At 39.1% G+C, this 24,032-nt stretch overlaps 1 protein-coding gene and 1 pseudogene across 7 annotated transcripts in view; one reads left to right on the forward strand and one right to left on the reverse strand.

The window, feature by feature from the left end:
• The window catches only part of RABGAP1L (RAB GTPase activating protein 1 like), a 647,569-nt gene that overhangs the window by 470,267 nt on the left and 153,270 nt on the right, over window positions 1–24,032 (reverse strand). The window lies entirely within an intron of this gene.
• Window positions 14,120–14,804, forward strand: LOC308652293 (ankyrin repeat domain-containing protein 49-like; annotated as a pseudogene). The gene has a single exon. The product of its transcript is annotated as an ankyrin repeat domain-containing protein 49-like (transcript).

Genomic DNA, 24,032 nt, shown 5'->3' on the forward strand with positions numbered 1-24,032 from the left:
AAGAAATTGACAATGGAAGAGATTAGATATAATTGCCCATACTACTAGTGTATTTTTATCTTATTTGTACTTAACTTTATTTATGTCCTTACTTATAAAAAGAATATGAGACATAAGTTAAAAATAAAAAAGGCCAGGCACAGTGATGTGAGTCGTAGTCCTAAGTACTTGGAGGCTAAGTGGGAGGATTGCTTACACTTAGAGCTCAAGGCCAGCCTGAGCAACACAGTGAAACCCCCTTTCAAAAAAAAGAAAGACTTGGTCGGCGGACCGCCCCGTGGATGGAGTCTGGGACGCGCCCGAGTTAATTAGCCACGAGGTACCAGAGAGGGATTACAGCGAAGCGGATTCTGCAGGCTCCTGCCAGTGGCACACTGGCCGCGCTGAGTGCTGAATTCCAGTTTTGAAATAGAGGAGAGAATCGGTCCAGTTCGATTCCGGACACCGGTCGGAACACGGAGGAGGACTGCAGCCGCCATCATGGAGAGCTGATGCAATCATCCCTGTTTTCTACTGCTCTCAGCTCATTCAACTACAGAACAGGTGATTCCAGGCTGGTATTTGCCTGCGTCGCGCAGACAGATCACTCAGGCTCGGGATTGGAAACTGAGAAGAATACTCTTCAGGCCTCACCCCTGGCAAGGCGGGCGCCGGGCTTTGAGCGGCCAGATTCTAGTTCCCCGGGTTGCTTTGGCCCAGGGTGGGAGATCCTTCTTGGCCCGGGGCTAGGGAACCCGCGGCGACTGTGTCTTTGGCCCTGCCCCTGTCTGAGCGTACACTGAGCTGGGAGAGGTTGGAGCTGCCAGGCTCGGGCTCCCGGGGCTGCCTGGGCCTGAGGCTGGGGTACCTCTGTGGAGCCTGCTCCGAGCAGAGTGTGGCAGGGATCGGAGAGGCTGGGTTCTGGCTCTCGTGGCTGCTTGAGCCCAGGGCCGCGGAGCCTGCGGGGACCGCGAGCTGAGGCCAGCCACAAGTGAAACTTGCGACGAGGGGCAGCGGGACTCTGTCTCCTGGAACAGTTTTGACCCGGAGCTGGGGAGCCCGCGGGAAGTGCGTCTTAGACTCTGCTCCCAGGGGAGCGTGCACCGAGCAGGGAGAGTTTGGTGCGGCCAGGCTTGGGCACCGTGCAGGGAGAGTCTGGTGCGGCCAGGCTTGGGCTCCCGGGGCGGCTTTGGCCTGGGATTGGGGAACCCGCGGCGGTAGCCCTGAGGAGCCTGCTCCTAGCAGAAAGTGGCGGGGATCGGAGAGACCGGCTCCTGGCTCCCGAAGCGGCTCTGGCTCAGGGTTGGGGATCCTACAGGGACTGCTTCTTGGTCCGGGTCCTGCTGGGTGCTGCGGGGGCCTGGAGGGCAGAGTGGAGCTGCCTCCTGTGCCCAGAGCAGGCTAAGGGTCCCGCCGGTGTGGTATCGCGACACCCCAACTGCAGCTGGGGCCGAGGAGAGTAGCCGCCCACGCCTGGAACAGGACCAGCGACCCGACGGCAGGGCAGCCAAGTCAACCCACTTGGAGTGGAGGCTGTGAAGAGCTGCCGTCTGACCCTGCAAGGTAGGCAGTCCTGCGTCCCACTGGCAGGACAGGCTCGGCAGCCAGCCAGTGTGGTGGACGAGTAGCATCGAGGCAGTCACGTCACACTGGTTGGAGTGGGGGTTGAACAGAGCCGCCGCCAGCGTCCGGAAGGAGCCCAGAGACCCGTTGGAGAGGCAGTTAGGTACCCCCACTGGGAGTGGGGGTTGAGCAGAACTGCCGCCCAGGCCCGCAGGGTGGGCAGATCTGAGACCCACCGGCGGAACAGGCTTGGAGGCCGACCAGCGTGGTAGACACGTCACATCAATTGGAGTAGGGGTGGAGAAGAGCTGCTGCCCACGTCCGGATCAGGACCAACGATCCGAGGATGTGGTAGGAACGTCACCGCAATTGGAGTGGGGGCAGAGTAGAGCAGCCACCCGTGCCTGCAGGGCGGGCAGACCTACGACCAACCAGCATAGTGGATAGATCACCCTGATTAGAGGAGGATCACAGCCACTACCCGCCCTACAAGAGACATATCCCAAATATACAAGAGCAACATAAATAAACAGGGGGAAAAATTTCAAAAACACAACAGTTTCACGAAGCAGAAAGAAACGCAAGCAACATGAAAAGACAAGGAAAGAAAGGACCACAAGCAATGCAGGTCAACTCAACTCTAGAAGAGGTAATAGCTGCAACAGATGGAATGTCAGATAAAGAGTTCAGGATATACATGCTTCAGATGATCTGGAGTCTCAAGGAAGACATGAGACAGCAAAATCAGACAATGAAAGATCACATTGACAAGGAACTACAGAAACAAATCCAGGAAGTAAAAGATCAATTTCACAGGGAGTTAGAAGTAATAAAAAAGAAACAAATAGAAATCCTAGAAATGCAGGAAGCAATAAACCAACTTAAAACCTCAATTGACAATACTACCAGCAGAATAGATCACTTAGAAGATAGAACATCAGACAATGAAGACAAAGTATTTCAACTTGAGAAGAACATAGACAGTTCAGCAAGACTGCTAAGAAACCATGAGCAGAACATCCAAGAGATATGGGATAACATTAAAAGACCAAACTTAAGAGTCATTGGGATACAGGAGGGCACAGAGCTCCAAACCAGAGGAATGAACAATCTATTCAATGAAATAATACGAGAAAACTTCCCAGACTTGAAGAATGAAACAGAATCCCATATCCTAGAAGCCTACAGGACGCCAAAAGTGCAAAATCATAAGAGATCCACACCTAGACACATTATAATGAAGATGCCCAACATACAGAATAAGGAGAGAATTTTAAAAGCTACAAGAGAAAGAAAGCAGATTACATTTAGGGGCAAACCAATCAGGATAACAGCTGATCTCTCAACACAGACTCTGAAAGCTAGAAGATCCTGGAATAACATTTTTCAAACACTGAAAGAAAATGGGCTCCAACCAAGAATCGTGTATCCGGCGAAATTAAGCTTCAGGATGGAAGATGAAATTAAAACCTTTCACGATAAACGAAAGTTAAAAGAATTTGCAGCTAGAAAACCATCTCTTCAAAAAATCCTTGGCAAAACATTACAGGAAGAGGAAACTGAAAATAACATTGAAAACCATCAGTGGGAGGTAGGACAGTAAAGGGGGGAAAGTAACCAAAGAGGAAAACTAATCAGGTTTAGTAACATAAATAAACAAATATGACTGGAGGAACAAACCAAATCTCAATAATAACCCTAAATGTTAATGGCTTAAACTCACCAATTAAGAGACACAGGCTAGTCGAATGGATCACAAAACAAGATCCAACAATATGTTGCCTACAGGAGACGCATTTGATAGGAAAAGATATACATAGACTGAAGGTGAAAGGCTGGGAAAAATCATTCCACTCATATGGACTGCGGAAACAAGCAGGGGTGTCCATACTCATATCAAACAAAATAGATTTCAAGCCAAAGTTAATCAAAAAGGATAAAGAGGGACACTGCATACTGCTCAAGGGAACCATACACCAACAAGACATAACAATCATAAATATATATGCCCCAAACAATGGTGCAGCTACGTTCATCAAGCAAACTCTTCTCAAGTACAAGAGTCTAATAGACCACCATACAATAATCATGGGAGACTTCAACACACCTCTCTCACCACTGGACAGATCTTCCAAACAAAAGTTAAATAAGGAAACTATAGAACTCAACAACACAATTAACAACCTAGACTTAATTGACATATATAGAATATACCACCCAACATCAAGTAGTTACACATTTTTCTCAGCAGCACATGGATCCTTCACAAAAATAGATCATATATTATGTCACAGGACAACTCTTAGACAATATAAAGGAGTAGAAATAATACCATGCATCCTATCTGATCATAATGGAATGAAACTGAAAATCAACGATAAAAGAAGGAAGGAAAAATCATGCATCACGTGGAGAATGAACAATAGGTTACTGAATGATCAATGGGTCATAGAAGACATCAAGGAGGAAATTAAAAAATTCTTAGAGATAAATCAAAAAAAAAGAAAAAAAATTTCAATAAAAGAATTTCAAAAAGTAGCTAAAAGTAAATTGAAGCCAAAATCAATAAATTCATTATTCACTCATTCAAATATTTACTAAGCACTCATTGAATAGTGAAGCTTCAAAAAGTAAAATGTACATATTTCCTGCTCTTGAGGAATCTGTTCTATGATATCCTGGAACTAGAAGCAGTAAAGTCAAGGGTTGGGGTGGGATGCAAAAGATGCACCTCCGCAAAAATGTGCAACACTCATCAATTGAGCTTTAAACTACTCCAAAAATAAGGTAAAGAAAAAAATTTACACTTGCACATACAACTCTCACTGATAAAAGTTTTTTAAAAAATGTGAGCAAGTCTTAACACCTTATACCTAACTACTTAGAAGACATTTTTGCCACATCTGTGAACATTTTTTTTTTTGAGAGAGAGAGAGAGAGAGAGAGAGAGAGAGAGAGAGAGAGAGAGAGAGAGAATTTTTTAATATTTATTTTTTAGTTTTCGGTGGACACAACATCTTTATTTTATTTTATGTGGTGCTGAGGATTGAACCCAGGCAAGTGTGTTATCGCTTGAGCCACCTCCCCAGCCCAACATATTATTTTTAATACCCTTGATTAAAGCAGAGGATACTATATTAGTAGTATGGCATCAAAGACCCTCCCTGACCTCTGTGTTCCTCTGATCTCATTGTCTTTCTCTCTCCACCCTTCCAGGTCAACTACGCGTGTTTTACTGCACATACAATGTTATTTTCCATCACCCAAAGTTTCCCTCTGCCTGGAAGGTCTCCCTTACCTTAGCATACAAATACTTCCGGCTAAGTAATGTGCATTAATCAAAACTAAGTGCAAAGGCTTAACTTACAAAAACCTTCCCTGAACCTCAGGCCAACCCAGGTTCTTCTCAGTCAGTTCACCTGGTATCCTGTTCATCCAGTATTACTGCCTTTACTCTATTTTGTTAAAAATACCTATTTGTGGGTCTATTTCTATAAGAGTCATATCTCTATCTTTGTGTCCATAGCACTTAGCAGAATAGAGGCTGTCCACTACTACAAGTTTGATAAAACCTGTGTGTTACAGATGGCTTGCAAATGAGGTGAACTGATTGAGGAATCATACTTTCTAGAATAAGTCATTAATGTTTCCTTTAGAAGGACTGTCCTGATTATCAATTTTCTCCTTTTTTCACAGAACATATACTGTAGAACCCCTCAAAACTGAGCTCATTAGCAAGGACAAAAATGTACTGGGAGTCAACACTGTGAATCAGAGATCTGTTTGCTCTAAACATTTCTTAGGTGTATTGAGTGGCAGAAATGAAACTGCATTACAAAAATCAAAGATCCTTCCGTGTATTCATGCTTGGATCAAGGCCATAGAACCTTTACATCAGTGATCCATAATCAATGATTCTCAAATTTTTCTATCTCTATTTTATTTATATATGTAACTTATTTGAATGAATAGCATTTTTCAATGATCAACTAGGGATACAAAATTTGGAGGTAACAAGGTATTACTGATAATTACTATTCTACATACATTACTTCAACTGAAAAAGATCACAAAGAATCTCAGATATTAATCATTTTATGAATGTACTTATAACTTAAAATACATTTTCTTTACTGAAAAAAATGTGATAAAGGTTAGCATAACAAGTGGCCTCTTATGAAGATCAGACACTTTATTAAATTCAAACTACAACCTGTACTTCTGCTCCTTTGCTCTAAACTATGGAGGAATGAAATGAGGATCTGCCATATCATTCCATAATAAAGACTTATGGTTCTACCTACACAAAATACCATTGTCCTTACAAGAAAAGTAGTGAGAGTAGAACCCAAAATTTCTTAAGCTAAATTTGAGAGTTTCAATTCCTTATCTGGACAGCATTACCATTATAATTATTGAACAGAAATCTTACTTTGGGAATGATCATAGGCACATAGCCCTCAAGAGGCACACACATTTTAACTTCTGGAATTCAACTGTCTTTCTTCATGTATCTGTGCCTCCAATACCTTGCATTCGTTTTATACCCATTTCTTTCCATCTCTAGACTGCAAAACTTCTTGAAGATATGAAGTACCTCTTACACATTTAATACAGCACCTTGCTACACAAGGCACCCTCTAACTGAATGTGGTTAGAAGAAAGGAATCTGGAAAGGAAGGGTAAGAAGAACAAAGCAAAGCTGCAAAAATGGTAGAAGCAAGAAAGAGAAAACTAGCACTGGAGAGTCATCAATATTACAGAAGAGAAGTGATTACAAAGACTACTAATAAGCAGATTATGATCAGGAAATTCTGAAGAGATAAGAAAAATCTAAAATGCTTATTTCTTTATAAAGTTTGGGGTTTTATACAAAACAGATAGGGCAAATCTACCCTCTACCTAGTATCAAACTTTAGTATTATTGTTAAAATACTGCTAAAAAATTTTAATGTACTCAAAGGGGTCCTGTTTAGAAATTTTAAAAACCGTTTCCCTGGCTCTATTTACATTGTAATGAAAATCTCAACAGTGTAGCCCTTACACTGACATAAATTCTACAAATATTTACTCCAAACCCTATAATAAAGCCAGCGTGATATTATTAGCACCAAATTTTCAGAAAGCTCAGCGCTCTTCCCACATTTATAAGGGATCAGTGTCATTCAACTCCTGATGCCATATTCAAATCATTAGAACACCACTTTGCCCTGGTGTGACAAGAGCCATAATTTCTCCATCAGAACAATTAACTTCCCTCCTTCTAGATACCAACTGCTGCTAAAAAGAATGACATATGAATTACCTTCATAATCTTTCTGCAAATAGTTAATAAATCCTTAATCTGATTCCAGCTAAATAAGGCAGTTAACTCCTTATGAAACATAATTATAAAATGTAATCAGGATCCTAGATTCCAGTCCTGACACTTTCACGTAATTTTTTTTAATATTTATTTTTTAGTTGTATTTGGACAAAAATACCTTTGTTTTATTTATTTATTTTTATGTGGTTCTAAGGAGAGAACCCAGGGCTTCGCACATGCTAGCCAAGTACTCTGCTGAGCCAAAGCCCCCGCCCTTTCACATAATTTTTTGGCGGGGACGAGGTAGTCCTGAGAATTGAACCCAGGGCCTTATACCTGCTAGGCAAGCAGAAAAGCACTCTACCACTGAGCTACATCCCCAGTCTCAGTTTCCAGAACTACAAATAAGATCATTCAGTGTAATTAAGTTCAAGGAACATATATTGAGTTAATTATGTGTGCAAATACATAATGCCTCAGTTACTGTCAGGCTCTGAATTTAAAATATTTTAATGACTTGAGGTTACTGACATTTCCCTGACTCTGCTAAATTGTATAAGGAGAACCCAAACAACCAGCACTCTCCTCCTCAGAGTTTTTCCTCCCTCAGACATTACAACCCTAAGCCCATCCATACACATGTTCTTGGAAGCAGCAACTGCTATCAGCAATTTCTACCTGCACCTCAAACCCCAGCAGGAGGTTAATAAACAAGGGAAATCTGCCTGAAATGGAGACAGCACCTGAGAAAAAAGGGGAGGGAGACTGAAGCAAGACCTAAGGTTTTAACAAGAAAAATACTCACAAATGATGTGACTCGTGCAAGGCACTTAACCTTACAAAGCTTTAATTTTCTTCCTGAAAAATGGATAAAATGACACCTTAGAGGACTGGTGAGAGAAGTATATGAATAATTTACAAAGTGTTTCATGCATACTTTCCATTATCATCTAAAAAGTGGAATTAACTGCTCTGTGAATTAGTCATTCGATCTGTTTCCACAGTGTAATTACCAGATTTTTAGAGGAGTCTACTTCAGGAGAAGGCCAGCAGTAGATGACTCTAAGATCACTTTTAACTCAAAGATTCACTAAAAATAAGCAGTTGAATCACCATCACCATGGTATACGAATGATCATATCAATGTTATCATTATAATTGTTTAGTCTAAATTCTAAATCACTGAATTGGCAGCAAAAGAGGCTAAGTAAGGTGCCAGCCAAGCACTCTTCGACTCCTGGCTACTTCTGAAGTGGACTCTGCATAAATTGGACCTTCTGCTACTGGTGATGGGAGTAAAAGTCCAGAGATGATCTCACTTTACACTTTGCAGAACAGATATAAAATAGAGAAATGAAATAATCCCAGGCATTTGGAAATGCTCAGTAACAATTAACTATGACAGACTACTGTCCCTAGGGACCACCACAAAAATAAGTTTTAAGGACAACATGCTTTTAGGGACCCTATACACCTTAGCAAGGCTGACAAAGTATAGTGTCTTTAGCTTTCACTAGAGACAAGTCTTCAGAACATTTCATTTTCTAGGTCAGCTGAAGCATGATTAAGATGTGTTAATCTAACAAAAAAAATTTATTTATTGTCAACATACCAAGCAAAGCTTGACCCAGTCCAGAATGAAGCAGGCATAAGTGACCAACAGACACAGTACTAGTAAAGCCAGCACTCAATAAACATTTGGGGGGAAGGAAAACTTCTAGGGGAAGGCAAAAATCCCCTCCTCTAAAGTCTGATGGATTATTTCTGGGCTTCCTAGTAGTTTTGATCTGTATATCCATGGTATACAATGTTGTATCCATGCTGATAAACACCAAAAGAAGGGGATGTGAGAGGAGAAAAGAATGGCTTCTAGTGGCTCTCTTCCTGCACTAGTATAAAAGTAATGCTCAGCCTCTTTTCCTAACTTCTCTTTAGACTAATATGCAGAGAGGTTTATATACCAAATTACATTTTTAAGTGTAGGTATTATCAATTACTTAATCTGATAGGAATTTTTTAAAAAAAAATTTATTATTGATGAACTTTTATTTTTTTGTTTGTTTATATGTGGTGCCGAGAACCAAATCCAGTGCCTCAAACATGCTAGACAAGTGCTCTACTACTGAGCCACAATCCCAGCTCCAGGAAGAGCAGGGGTTTTTTTGTTTTGTTTTTTGTTTTTTTAATATTTATTTTTTAGTTGTAGTTAGACAATACCTTTATTTTATTTATTTATTTTTATGTGGTGCTTGAGGATGGAACCCAGTGCCTTATACATGCTAGGTGAGCACTCTACCGCTGAGCCACAACCCCAGCCTGAGGAAGAGCAGTTCTTAATGAAGTTCAACAGTCACCTAAAGATTGATAATATCTACTGTGAAAATATGAGGGGAAAAAGTATTCAGATACACTACTGAGAGGGGCATAAATTGGCACTCTTTGCGGGAGATATTTGTTACTACTTATAAAAAACACAGATTGTGCACATCATTACAATTCTACTTCCAGAATCTATGGTTATGCTTCACAATACATGTGCAACTACCATGCTTTACAACAATATTTTTACATTTGAAATAGCAAAAAAGTAGAAAATTTATAGAACTCTCAAAAGAGAAATGGAGAAAGAAATTATGTTATATCCATGCTACAGAATACTATGCAATTAAAGAATGAGAAATGGTTTAATGTAGCATATCATAAGACTGCTTCATGAGAAAAACAAGTTGCCAAACAGGATATATAGAATGCCCTATTTGGAAAAGGATATATTAACTGCTTTTAACATAACTCTTTCCCAAGTATTATAACTGGTGGGCAGGGGAGGGAGATGGTCCACTTTACATTTGTTTTATTTGAAATTCTTAAGCAATAAAAAAGAAAATTCCCCAAATTTTTGCTTTCTAAGAAATGCAAGGCTTGATTTCTAAGAAATGCAAGATGCTTATCTTCCCAAATCATAATCAGTAGCTAGTTTTACAAAGACAATCTTATAGTAGTTCTGTTAATTTAATATTTCAAAGATTTTATTAAGTTCATCATTTTCTCAGTCAAAAACTAACAGTAATTCAAAGATCCACTTTAGTTGATTCTTGTACTTGGAAAACTTAAAATGACAAACATCAACAATAATGCCAGAGGAAAATAGAACTTGCTATTACAAATCTATCTCAGAGAAAATCCACCAATAGATTTTTCTATTACACTTGCTTCACCATTTGTCAGAAACTATTTTAAGAAATCTAGCTTACTTTTTACCAATTCCTTCTTTCTTGCCATTAGACAAATGATTTAAAATATGGTTGACAACATTTAACAACATACAACTACGACCATTGTGAAAACATATTCTTGCATCCCATTTTTTCTGGATACTGGATCTAACCAAGCTTTTCAAATACTTACTAAACTGCTCAGGAAAATAAAACTGCACATCAAAAACTAAATAGGAAAAAATAAAAATAAAAGCATGGACCGGGGTTGTGGCTCCGTGGCAGAGCACTTGCTTCACACACGTGAGGAATTGGGTTCAGTCCTCAGCACCACATAAAAACAAGTAAACAAAATATATTGTGACCACCCACAACTAAAAAAAAATTAAATTAAATAAGGTCATATTTCTTTTAAAAACTACACAACCATTACCCAGCTGCAATGACTGTTCAAGTTCAAAATTCAGCTATCCTATCAAAGAAAGACATTTACAGGATTAGATTTAGTCTTCCAAAGTTCAAATAGGTACCAGTACGTAACTTTCTTTAGATATGAATATTTTATAGGTAGATACATGAGATTTCTGTCCATTTGAACACATTTCATTTAAACAAAATAAAACAAAGATCCAGGCTGAGGTTGTAGCTCAGTGGTATAGCACGTGTCTATCATGTGTGAGGCACTGGGTTCAATTCTCAGCACTGCATGTAATAAATAAATTAAATAAAGGTCCATCAACAACTAATAAAAATATTTTTTTAAATAAAATTTAACAAAGATCCTCAGGTCATGAGATAATTATTTTACTTTGAAAAAAAATTACAAGAATAAAATTTTATTTTAACTTAAACTTTAGAAATAAAAGATTTTCCCCTAATTCCCATTTATTCTATTAATTAACTAGAAGAGATTTTACTTTAATTAAAAATCTCAGTTAAGTTCAAATTTCAGAGGTTTCCAGTAAAAATCTTTGACATAATGTTACCTCTGAATACTGTCAACAGAAACATGTGATCAGATTTTCTCCATCCAAATTTGATTTAGCCCAAGTCCTTATATGATATCAAATAACTATAACATTCGCTATATCCAAATGTTAAATTTAGCCTGCCTCCTATTTCTCATATTTTCTCTTATCCCTCCATCCTGTTCTATAATGTTTACACAAAGTGTTGATAAGGAAATCACAAAGCCAGCAGTGTGACAATGTCTCTAAAATAAATTATAAGTTAATTAGAATCTCTTTTAAGAAACAGTTTCAGATATTAAAACAAAGAAAAAAAGCATATTAAAGCAGAGAAGCTACGTTAATTGGCATAAAGAAGAACTTAGGGGTTGGGAAGGGAGGCATTTATCAGATTTAAGTTAGAAAATGGTGGACAGCTGCATGCAAATTATCTGACATAAAAATAGCACTAATTAAGAAAGAAGCAGGGATATCTTTCTATTGGATACTGGTTAATATGAAGTTAATTTCCTAACTAACTTCTGAAATGAAATATTCTGAGCAAATTAGAAAGAAATATAGAAAGAGAAACACATTCACTTAATTCTTGATAATGTCTCTTTACATTAATAGTGTCTTGTCACCATTTCAGAAAATGTAAATAATATATCTACAAAGTACTAAATGAACTGAATGTTCACCAGTATGAACATAAAAACACCAAAAAGAAAAAAAAAAAGAACACCAAGAATAAAAACCAAACCTTCAAAAGTTCAATAAATAGATAGGGCATTCAAAAATTCCTTATTTCTTTTTTTAAAGACTACAGGTACAAAAGGTCACAACTCATCCATTCATTCACAATCTTAAACTTGCTATAAATTTAAAACTTAGACTTCATAAAATGTGTCTGCATTTTTTAAATATTTGGATAAAACTGCCTTCATAACTGATTTATTTATCAAAGATTCTACACAGTATTTATTAATAACACTGATTACCAATCCTCTGTGAAACAGCTTACAAACAATATAAAAAATATTTTGTGGTCTTAAACTGTCTTTTTAATCAAATTACCCATTTATGAAAGGTTGAACTATACATTTGAACCTTACCAAACTGCTTACAATACTTCTGTAGTCATGAATATTAACAAATTACTTAGTTCCCCTTAAATAAACAGGAAAAATGAGCACTAGCACCACACCTACATGATGCAACACCAACCTCAGCACACGTTTTCTCTTGCTATACTTCTCATATTTCCTTCCAAATACATTTTTATTGAGAACAAAGTTAATTAGATGAAAATTTGAGTGTTGCACTTAAAAATGGTTCAAAATGAAAAAAAATATTTTATTTTTTTAATACTTTATACAAGAAATACACTAAAACTTTAACATGCTATCCACAGTAAAAAGTTTTATAAGAACATTTCATTTTGGAGCACTAATGCAAAGATTATGTAACAAAATATAATCAGAAATAACATCAACTATAAAGTGGTTCCATATTATGTATACAAAAGAAAGCATAGTGATAACAGTACACCTTACAAACTATTCAGAATTATATAAAACATTACTAAAGCTGTGCTGCAAATGTGCTGCAACTATTGGGCTCAGTCAACTTTTTCTGTAAAGAGACAAACAGTAAATGTTTTTGGTTCTAACAATTTTTTTATTCTTTTTTGTTTTTGTTCTTGTATTTTAGTACTGGGGACTGAACTCAGGGGTACTCTACCATTGAACTAAAGTCCCAGCCCTTCTTATTTTTCAAATTTTGCAACAGGTTCTCCCTAAGTTGCCCAGGCTGGACTCAAACTTGTGGTCCTTCTGCCCCAGCCTCCTGAGTTGCTGGGATTTGGCCCGCTGCCTACCTGCCTGCCTTTTTCATTTGTTACTTCCTTCTTTCCTCCCTCCCTTTCTCCCTCCTTCCCTCCCTCTCTATTTTCTTGAGGGCATTCTGTGGTTGTTATTGTTATTTCAACCTTCAAAATGCACAAATCATTCTTAGCTCAGGAGCCATAGTTTGCCAATCTCAAAGCCCTTTCACAGTAATTACTCATTTTTATTCGCTTCAAAAATAATAAAGATGAAAAACATCTTTTCAAGTACCCATACATTTTCCAAAGGAGCAATTAATTTCATTAAAACAGAGAGTATGCTTATAGCACTGGAAAATATGGGAGTATGTATTTTACAATTTGAATATAAATCATTTGTACACAGTAAACATATTAGAATCAGTTTTGATTTCATCAAATTCAAGATTCTTATCTCTTAAAAGAAATAAAATATTAGATTCCAGTGAATTTTCCACTTGCTAAAAACATAGGATAATAACTCTCCAGGGACAAAAATACTGCTACAGGAATTGATTAAAATATATTCTATGGGAGACCAACCTTGCATGTGACTGAGTCACACTCCTTGGCTAGGTGCTGAGGCGCTCAGTCACAGAAATGTGGCAGAGCTTTCCCCACCCTTCTTGGGTTCAGAGTCCCTGTGTCCTGCATGGGTGTGTCTTGCTACAGCCCCAAGGGTAAAGCTATGCTCACCTGTTCCTTTATAATATTACCCCTTGCCCTGTATAGGATATAATCTTCCATGGAAGTGTTTTGTGTGTGTCCCCTTCTCTTACTGTGCCCTTGGGTGTGGCCTACCCTGGTGTCAGTCAACCTGCTGACAGTGGACATCATGAAGATAGACTCAGCCCCCTGAAACCTGACCCCCTGCCTCATTTGAATAGCTTCTCCTCAATAAAAGGGGTCAGCGCATGCTATCCCTGTCTCTCTTCTTGCAGACCTTTAAGGTCAAAGGAGCCGTCACAGCGACCCCAAAGAAAAAGGTATTTGTGTCTCTTGTGTGGTTATTTTGCACAGCCCAGTCAGCCCAGTTCAACTGGAGTGACCCCTGAGCCTTTTAGTCTCTAGAACAGAAACCCAGCAATATTCTTTGTCAAGTCCTGAGCAACCAAGAGGACAACCTCAGAAGCAAGATTTGAGTGACAATCTTTCTCTGTAAGATCTTGATGAAAAAATAAAGCATACAAAATTCATCTCTAGAAATACTCTAGCATTTGAAATGCTTTTATTTAGAATAGTAGTAAAAATGAAAATAAAGGAAATAAATGATCAGAGAATTCCAGACCAGAGAATTCCTTGGACTTTTCTAAACACTTTAACCAGTTTGAATTGGTTGAAACACATGGACACATTATTACCACTGGTTCTCAAAGTCTCTGGTAAGCAATTCTCACAAAGATGAGAAGAAGGGGGGGAAAATGAAGATGGTATCAATTTCAAGGAAAATGAGAAAAGATCTAAGCAAACTGCTTGTTTGGGCTGCAGAAACAAATCAGCTTACTACAAAACGGAGACTACTTTCTGAGAAGGCCATTCATGTGAACACTCAGGATGAAGCTGAGCACCCCTCTTCATCGAGCAGCTTACACTGGATATTTAGGTACTGTCAAAGAGCTGGTGGCACACAGGGCAATGTTCACGCAGTAACTGTAGAAAGCTGGACAGCCTGTGACAGTGCCTATAAGTGGAACAACACCTGAGTGGCTTCTTTCCTACTTCAGCATGATGTAGAAATCAGTGCTTAATAGAGTCCTCTTGATCCCCTTCACCTTGCTGCTAAGAACAAAGACAGCCAAGATATTCTGCAACAACTCCTTATGAACCATTGCATCAAACCAGGTCTGAAGATCAATACCACCAGGAGACCAGTATCCGTCACTATCTCTTTCAAATTGTGGAAGGCTGTACAAATTCTTTCACCTCAGTCTTAACGGTTCTAACAATTTTTTTTTAAGTTTCTAAATACCAGTGCTTCCTTTATGTAAGATGTAAAATATTCCCACAATTCAAAGTTGACATCAAAAGTTTTACTAAAATAAAATAGAGATCCATCAACATATTAAAAAAAAGTTTTACTACTAATTCAGTGGTACTCATTATAATGTTCTTCCATGTCAACTGCCTGATCTTAAAGTCAAAATGTATTTGAGAATTGTTTGAATATATCTTTAATTGGTTTCGTGGAGTTTATGATTTTTATGAAAATTTTACCTTATCTTTACTTAAAATTTTGACATGGGTAGAACAGAAAAGTAAAGATATTTTTGCTGTTGATCCAAGAGAGCATATGTTTAAATATTCTGTATCCCAGATCTCTGTTGAGTAGTATATTGACATATATTTCTATGAAATGAGGTAACTCTAAATTTAATTTAGAGTTTTAATAAGTTTTAAATATACTGGTACAACTTGGCTGTCTTCTCTACATTACCATATGTAGTTGCTTTTACTTTAAACTAGAAAAGCTAATATTTTTGTGACTTCAATATTTGTAAGTTAAAAAAATAAAATAACCTATATCTTTGTTTTTTATAACATAAACCATTTTGAAAAGCAATTGGCTAGGTGGTTAGTCCATGAATGCTATATTCTGTCACCCCTACCATGATTCACACAATCCTGTGGACAGTCCTATCTCCCTCTGCTTAACTTGCATGATCCTTGAGCTTGTGGTGACTCAGGATGACTTCTGAGTCGACAGCTAAGCACTGGACTGAGAGAGGGTAACACTTCTGCTCTCCTACTGGGTTTACCTGCCTGACCCTGCTAGCATGGCCTCTGCTCATAGTCTCTCAAGTTCACCAGAAATATTGATTTTTCCAAAGTCCTCAGTGTATTCAAACCATTCTAACGGCAAAAAGATGGGTAAAGAATTCTAAGAGAAGAGTGATGGTGATTAGAACCACCAAGTGGCTCAGGATTTTAAAAAAAAAAAACCTGTGTAAATAGTGACCAAAATATTTTTTTTCAAAAAAAATAAAGCACAAGTTTGGACCAAAACAAAAATTTAAAAATAAAACATGCTTTGTCAAACTGAAAGGTCAATTAGTCCTTAAAATGATGTTAAGAATTTTTACTGATAAAAGACATACAACACAGAAATCTAATGTATTTTCTTTGAATGCTATAGATTTTCACCTTGCTATTTTGTATTTTTAACTTTTTAAAAGACAGTTCAGGGGAGGGAATTAATATTAAACACCTGGGTTCACTCTCAGACATCCAGTGGTTAAACCAGTTGTTTTTTGAAACACCTGAGGTTAACTGTAGGTAAAGCAGTCAAGAGCCCAAGTGGTACTCCTCATTGATCTCACAGCATTTGGAATCTAAATCACATATTGGACACTTGAGATTTGGGTCAAATGCAATGGACATTGTGACGTTTCCTAGTGTTCCTTAACTTCTAAAGTGGTTTAAAATGTTTATTCCTTCCTAAATGTAAACACCCTGGGAGGAATGTTTTGTCATCTTTCAAAATCCAACATAGTCAGGATCAAAATACAGTAGGTACACCAATGTTTGCTGAATGAATTAAATTAATTCATACACAAAAAATGCTCTCATCTAGGGCAAGCTAACCCAACACTGAGCCTTTGAATGTGGCAATTAAAGACAGGTGTGACTTGGTCACCTTTTCCTATCAGTTATTCCTCTAAATCAGCCATTTTCTATTTCCAAAGGCAATGCCCTAATCCAGGCTCTGTCTCCTCAAAATGGACTTATCCCTCACAGCTTCTTCAGTTCTTTACTGCACTTACTTACTCCCAGTTCAGTTTTCTAACTCCAGCCTTTGCTCACCACGCCCAGCTCCAACCCCTTGATCAACCTTCAAGGATCCACACAATGGATCCCACACTGTTCAGTGTCTCCAAGGGGCCCTCTGCCACCTGCTATCAGCCTCCTCTGCAGCATCACACTGCCTCACAGCCATTCTTCAGATTCTGCTTGCATCTGAATCAGATGTCAACCCACCAAAACCTTACAACAAATAAAACACTAGATTCCAGTGCATTTTCCACAACTAAAAAGACATGCATGATAAAAACTCACCAGGCACAAAAATATTGCTGTGGGAACTGATTAAAATACATTCTTGTTTTCACAAATGTCAAAATGCGGTCTTTTCTATTTTCCCCTGAGATCTCCTGCTAGCCTTGAAGAAGCAAGCCACTATAAACCCTAAACTGTAAGGAAATTAATTCTGCCAAAATCACAATGGATATGAAAAGGACTCCACACCTCCGAAGAGACCAGAACCCTGGTCAGATCTAAAAATTAGGGCTTCATTTTTTTTTTTTTTTTTTTTTTTTTTTTTTACTGGTTCTTCATAAAATCTCATGGTACTATGAACCTGGACTTTTACAATTATGTGGGCTTGTGTCTTAAAGGAAAGCATACTGTCTTTTCCATTTGTTGCATTTACAGTGTGAGAAGCACTTCTTTAGCAAGTGCCTGCACACCTAAGTGCTAGATGATTACCTTTTCTTAAAAAAAAAAAAAAAAAGATTCATTTCTTTTTTACATCTTTTATCTTGTTTTTTATTTGAATAATTGTAATTTATAAACCTGTTTCTGTTCCAAAAGCCACTCATGACTACCTTCTCTTTAAAGTGATTTTGGATTTAAAAATTACAAGAAAATAAACCTGTGAGTTTTAGAGTATTTTCCTCTCTGGCTATGAAAAGTGGTACTCGTCAACTGAGTCACTTGAGCCCAAGGAGAAGTTTGGTTAAGAATTCCTTTTACCAGTCCAAATACAAAACAACAACAAGAAAAATTTAGATTATGATACACCTAAAAGGTATAGTCAAGTGTTAAGCTCACATAATGGTACTATGAACCTGGACTTTTACAATTATGTGGGCTTGTGTCTTAAAGGAAAGCATACTGTCTTTTCCATTTGTTGCTCTCAAAGAGCTTCCTATAGCTTCCTATTCTTGTTATGAGTAACTAGATGCAAGTATGAGGTCAACAAACAAAATAACAGCTTAAAATTCACATGAAAAAATACCAAGTGTACTCGAGTTTCAACAGGACGGTAATTTAGAACATGTGGGACTGTCTAACAGTGACAGGCTAATTTTAAAATAATCCCTATAATGTTGCACTAATGGACTTAACTTTCTGCTAAGATTCCTACCATACAAATTAATACCCTTTAACCCACTTTATTTTTTGAACAGTATTTGAAAAATATGCAAAGATACCTTAATTCATTTTACTTTAGATCTTTTCCAGAAAATTAAGAGCAATTTTCATCATTTCAAATCTGTGTTCCCTTTTTAGCTAAATTATAGGCTAAGGTAAGACAATTTAGAATGACTTGAACTTCCACTTGCTTTGACAGGCAAATTGAAGAAAATAATTTAATAAAAGAATACTCCAATTCCCCCCAGCAGGAAAACATTTCTATGCCACCTCCAGTTCTAACTTTTGATGTTTGCGCTGACAGAAATGTCAATTACAGAACTAATAATAAAGTGTATTGAAAATGTATGAACGCCTATCCATAAAGGAAAAGAAACTATTACTTCCTACTCTGTGATTTTTGTAGCTTTTTTTACACAGGCGATGGCTAATAGATCTTTCAAAAGAAAAAGTGACATCTCAAATAGTGAGAAAATGTCAAGAACAGAAAAGAAAAAAAATAGTGAAAAACGGAAATTTGATGAGTGGCTCATATTTGGACTGTATAAGAATGAGAAATGAAAATTTTTATGTATGTTATTCATATTTTCAAATAAACTCTAGAAATATTATCTGTTTTTTAATCTTCTGCAGAATTGAATAATACTGAAGCATTATGAAAAGAAAACTATTCGTTGCTTATTATTCATTAATCATTATTTGCTCATTCATTTAGTATTATTCCTAGTAATTACTAAAAGGCAAAAAATCACTGAGAAGATAGCAATCAAGAAAAGACTGGGAAGGGGAAATCATGCAGCTACCTGCAAAGACAAGAGAGCAAGGCAACAGGAACAGCATGTGCAACAACCCAGACACAAGAGTGCACCTGGTGGGTCTACAGAACAGCAAAAGAATGAGCAGGAGGAAATGAGGTGAGAAAGGTAAAAATTAAAATTAAAGGCAAGAGTGTGTGTATCTTTGTGAATCAAGGTTAAAAAAATAACTTTGGTTAAATGACATGAGAAGTAATATCATCTGACAAATTTCAAAAGGATGGATGGTTGGTGTGGGAAAGAGTCAAGGGCGAAAGGCAGGAAACCAGTTTGGAGGTATCAGAATAACTGACAACAGAAATGACAGGGCCAGGCTGAGGTTGGATTCTAGATTTCTACATTTGGAGCCCAAGAGCTACCACTTGATGACAATGGAAGATTGAAAACCAATCAAGTTTTTCTTTATTCAATAAAAAAGCAGCAAAACCATTTAGGAGGTAGAATTCTGGAAATATATCTCCACTGTTTATGTGCAAGGCCTCATGTCCATCATGAAGATATGACTAATTGGGGCCCTCTCTGCTCTCTCCTTAGTGTGTGCGGTCTTGCACTTTCAGACAGCTTTCCAAAACACCAGATATATGGAAGAGTTTATGAAGATCCACTCATTCTTCATATCTCCTTTTAAAATCCTGGCCAATCTATGGCTTTCCCAACAAGAATTATAATCCCCTGTAACCCACAACCCTGGCTCTCTCATTCCCTTGCTACAAAAATCACTGTTTCTAATAATGCTCCAGAAATCACTCTGCTCCAAATCAAGTGAGCCCCATCCAGTAGCAAAAGCAAAGCTACTGGTTTTCACAGTTTGCCCCACCCTATTGCTCAGTTGGTAGAGTGCTTGCCAGGCATACATTATGGCCCTGGGTTCAATCCCCGGCACCATACATACATACATACATACATACATACATACATAGAGCCACCATGATAACAAGTCATAGGTGCGCACTGCAGAATGGAAGCAGCCTCACAGGCTACAACATCAGACTCCACTGTGATGAACCTCTATAAGGTTCAGTAGCTTTTCTTCAATAAATTGCCTCTTACTCTATTGTCTGATTTTGGTAACTTTCCAAAGTCCTTAAGTGGCTGTTTTTGACAATCTTATCCACTTTCATCACTAATTTGTGATAAGTGAATTTGCCAAGCTCCTCACTCTGGCAGTCTGCATTAAATATATTTTAAATGTAATTTGCCTGAGTAACCTACTAAAAAAAAAAGTCATAGAAAATATTTTGAAACATTTCTAAGAATAGAAACTAGCACTAAGCTAAAATTACTATTTTCTTTTGACAGTTAACATGCCTTTGTTGAAAAGACTTACTCAGGTGGACTTAAGAGGAAAAAGCCTTCTAAGCAGAATAAATAGCATTTGTAAAGTCAGAGAAACATGTCAGGAAACTGTATGATTGTGTTGGGTGGGTGAACTCCTCTCTATTTATAGTTCTCCCTTTCAAACTACAAAGAAGCTCAAATCTTACACCCTAAAAATGCCCTCTCTTCATCAGAATAATCTAGTTTTTAGTTCAATCTCCTCTCCTCCTCAAATTGCCCGAAAGAAAAATTCAAACACTGTTGCCCCCTTCCCTATGTCTACTCAGTCTTCAAAACTATAAAAAGACTTCTGTCCCAACGTTATTAAAATCACCCTCATAGAGATTTGTGATTCTCAGATTAAACAAATTCAGTGCACAGGTTTTGGTTATTACCTTACCGGACCTCCCTGTTCCACTGACAGCACCACAAACAGCTCCCTCTTGGACAATCTCCACTCCTTAGCCTATACTATTCTGTCTTTGTGCTCCTTAGATAATTCTGGTCACTTTTCTGCAGATTCTTTAGCTGTGCTTTCCCTTCCTGGATCTACTGCTTAAACATTAGTGATTTTCTAATGTCTGCTTTTAACCTACCTCTCAAACATTTTCCCCTAAAATAATTTCAGCCCTTCTCATAGCCCTTCTCATTGCTTTATGCTGATGTCTCTCAAACCTGCATCTCTAACTATAAAACATCTCTCACAGTTTAAGACTATTTCTAATGAAAGAAAAATAGTTCCACTTTAATGTTCCACATTGAACTCAAAACCAATCTGTAAAAACTGAATAAATTTTATCCTTACCTTCAAATCTAATAGGTAGCAGACAGACATGAATGGTAGAAACATGAAGTAAGATGCTACATTCCCTGATGAACAACCTGTTATTCTTATGGTATTCTCTTGGGGATAATAAGAATATACATTTTGCTGAAGGAAGACTTTAGTGACCTTCACACAGACCAGAGATTCTGAGGCCAGGAAAACTGAATAATTAAAAGCAAATCCACTGACCACAAAATCTGTTTAAAAAAAAAAAACTTCAATTAGAAAGAGTCACTGTGAGCCAAGAAGACTGAGAGTTGCCTTTAGATCTTTGTTATATAATTTTAATCTCATGATAATATTTAAATCACCCCAAAGTGGGCTCACTGGGTACCTATGGCTAAAAATCTGACGCAATCCTATTATCAGTTAGAAGTTCAGAGGCAGTACCTAAGCAAGACTCTCTAGATACTTCCCTAAGATCCCCAATCATACTGGAGAATAAAGGGGTGCCATGTCTCTCCATTGAGGGTGCCTTCCCTTTCTCCTCTGATCCTTTGCTGTAGTCCACTGTGGTTCATATGTTGCTTGAAATTTTCTCTTATGAGAACACAAGAGCAGACAGGCACAAAATGATTCCCTAGATTCCCCAGAACCATCGCCAGTAACAAAACTCACTCTTCAAGATCATCTACTCACCTAAACTAGAAACCAGAATAAAACCTTTAATTATTCTCCTCCCTTCTTTTCTGCCACAGATGACATCCAGTTCATTTGTAAGTCTCATTAATTTTGCCTCTAGACTATTCTCAAATCTATCTCTTCTGCCCCTCATTTCTGACATTTTGAGGTACCCATTTTGAAACAGGTATGTCAAGACAGCTCTATCAAACAGCTATATAAAAAATGAAACTAGAGCAGCGAGGTGCCAGAGCGGGGGTGCAGCGATGCGGATTCTGGGGGCTCCTGCCAGTGGTGCAATGGCCGTGCTTAGTGTTGAGTTCCAGCTTTGAGACAGAGGAGAGAAGCGGTCCAGTTCGGTTCTCGACACCGGTCGGACCACGGAGGAGGACAGCAGCCACCATCTTGGAGAGCTGATGTACTCATCCCCGTTTTCTACTGATCTCAGCTCATTCAGCTACAGAACAGGTGATTTCAGGCTGGTATTTGCCTGCGTCTTGCAGACAGATCGCTCAGGCTCGGGGCTGGAGAACCAGTGGAGAATACTCCTAGGGGTTCGCTCCTGGCAAGGCGTGCACCGGGCTCTGAGCGGCTGGATTCTGGTTCCCGAGGCTGCTTTGGCCCAGGGCTGGGGAACCTGCGGAGACTGCGTGTTGAGGCCAGCTCCAAGTGGAGCCTGCGCTGAGCTCGGGGCGGCTGGGTTCTGACTCCCGGAACAGTTTTGGCCCGGGGCTGGGGAGCCCGTGGGGACTGCGTCTTTGAGCCGGCTCCCAGCGGAGCGTGCACGGAGCTCGGAGAGCTTGGAACGGCCGGGCTCTGGCTCCCAGAGCTGCTTTGGCCTGGGGCAGGGGAACCCGCGGGGGTCGCTCCTTGGAGCCTGCTCCTAGCGGAGCATGAGGCGGGATCGGAGAGGCCAGGTTCTGGCTCCCGAAGCTGCTTTGGCCCAGGGTTGGGGAACCTGCGGTGACTGCTTCTTGGTCCGGGTCCTGCTGGGTGCTGTGGGGGCCAGGGGGGCAGAGTGGAGCTGCCGCCTGCGCCCAGAGCAGGCCAAGTGACCCGCCGGCGTGGTATCACGACACCCCAACTGCAGCTGGGGCCGAAGAGAGTAGCCGCCCACAACTAGAACAGGACCAGCGACCCGAATGGCGCGGTAGCCAAGTCACCCCATTTGGAGTAGGGGCTGTGCAGAGCCGCCGTCTGAGCCTGCAAGGTAGGCAGACCTGCGACCCACCGGCGGAACAGGCCTAGAGGCCTGCCAGCGTGGCACACACGTCACACCAATTGGAGTAGGGGCTGAGCAGAGCGGCCGCCCACATCTGGATCAGGACCAACGACCCAAGGGCGTGGTAGTTACGTCACCACAATTGGAGTGCAGGCAGAGCAGAGCCACCACCCGAGCCCGCAGGGTGGGCAGACCTGCGACCGACCAGCATGGTAGACAGATCACCCTAATTAGAGGAGGAGCACAGCCACTACCCGCCCTGCAAGGGAGATTTTCCAATTATACAAGAGCAATATAAATAAATAGGGGGAAAATTTCAAAAACACAACAGTTTCACCAAGCAGAAAGAAACGCGAGCAGTATGAAAAGACAAGGAAAGAAAGGACCACAACCAATGCAGGTCAACTCAACTTTAGAAGAGGTAATAGCTGCAACGGATGGAATGTCAGATAAAGAGTTCAGGATATACATGCTTCAGATGATCTGGAGTCTCAAGGAAGACATGAGACAGCAAAATCAGACAATGAAAGATCACTTTGACAAGGAACTACATAAACAAATCCAGTTAGTAAAAGATCAATTACACAGGGAGATAGAGGTAATAAAAAACAAACAAATAGAAATCCTAGAAATGCAGGAAGCAATAAACCAACTTAAAAACTCAATTGAGAATACTACCAGCAGAGGAGAACACTTAGAAGACAGAACATCAGACAATGAAGACAAAGTATTTCAACTTGAAAAGAACATAGACAGCTCAGCAAGACTGCTAAGAAACCATGAGCAGAACATCCAAGAAATATGGGATAACATTAAAAGACGAAACTTAAGAGTCATTGGGATACAGGAAGGCACAGAGCTCCAAACCAAAGGAATAAACAATCTATTCAATGAAATAATATGAGAAAACTTCCCAGACTTTAAGAATGAGACAGAATCCCATATCCTAGAAGCCTACAGGACGCCGAATGTGCAAAATCATAAGATGATCCACACCTAGACACATTATAATGAAGATGCCCAACATATAGAATAAGGAGAGAATTTTAAAAGCTACAAGAGAAAGGAAGCAGATTACATTTAGGGGTAAACCAATCAGGATAACAGCTGATCTCTCAACACAGACTCTGAAAGCTAGAAGATCCTGGAATAACATATTTCAAACACTGAAAGAAAATGGGTTCCAACCAAGAATCGTGTATCCGGGGAA

This window comes from Spermophilus citellus, assembly GCF_964194105.1.
Source record: "Spermophilus citellus genome assembly, chromosome: 6".
In the NCBI taxonomy this organism is placed as follows: Eukaryota; Metazoa; Chordata; class Mammalia; order Rodentia; family Sciuridae; genus Spermophilus; species Spermophilus citellus.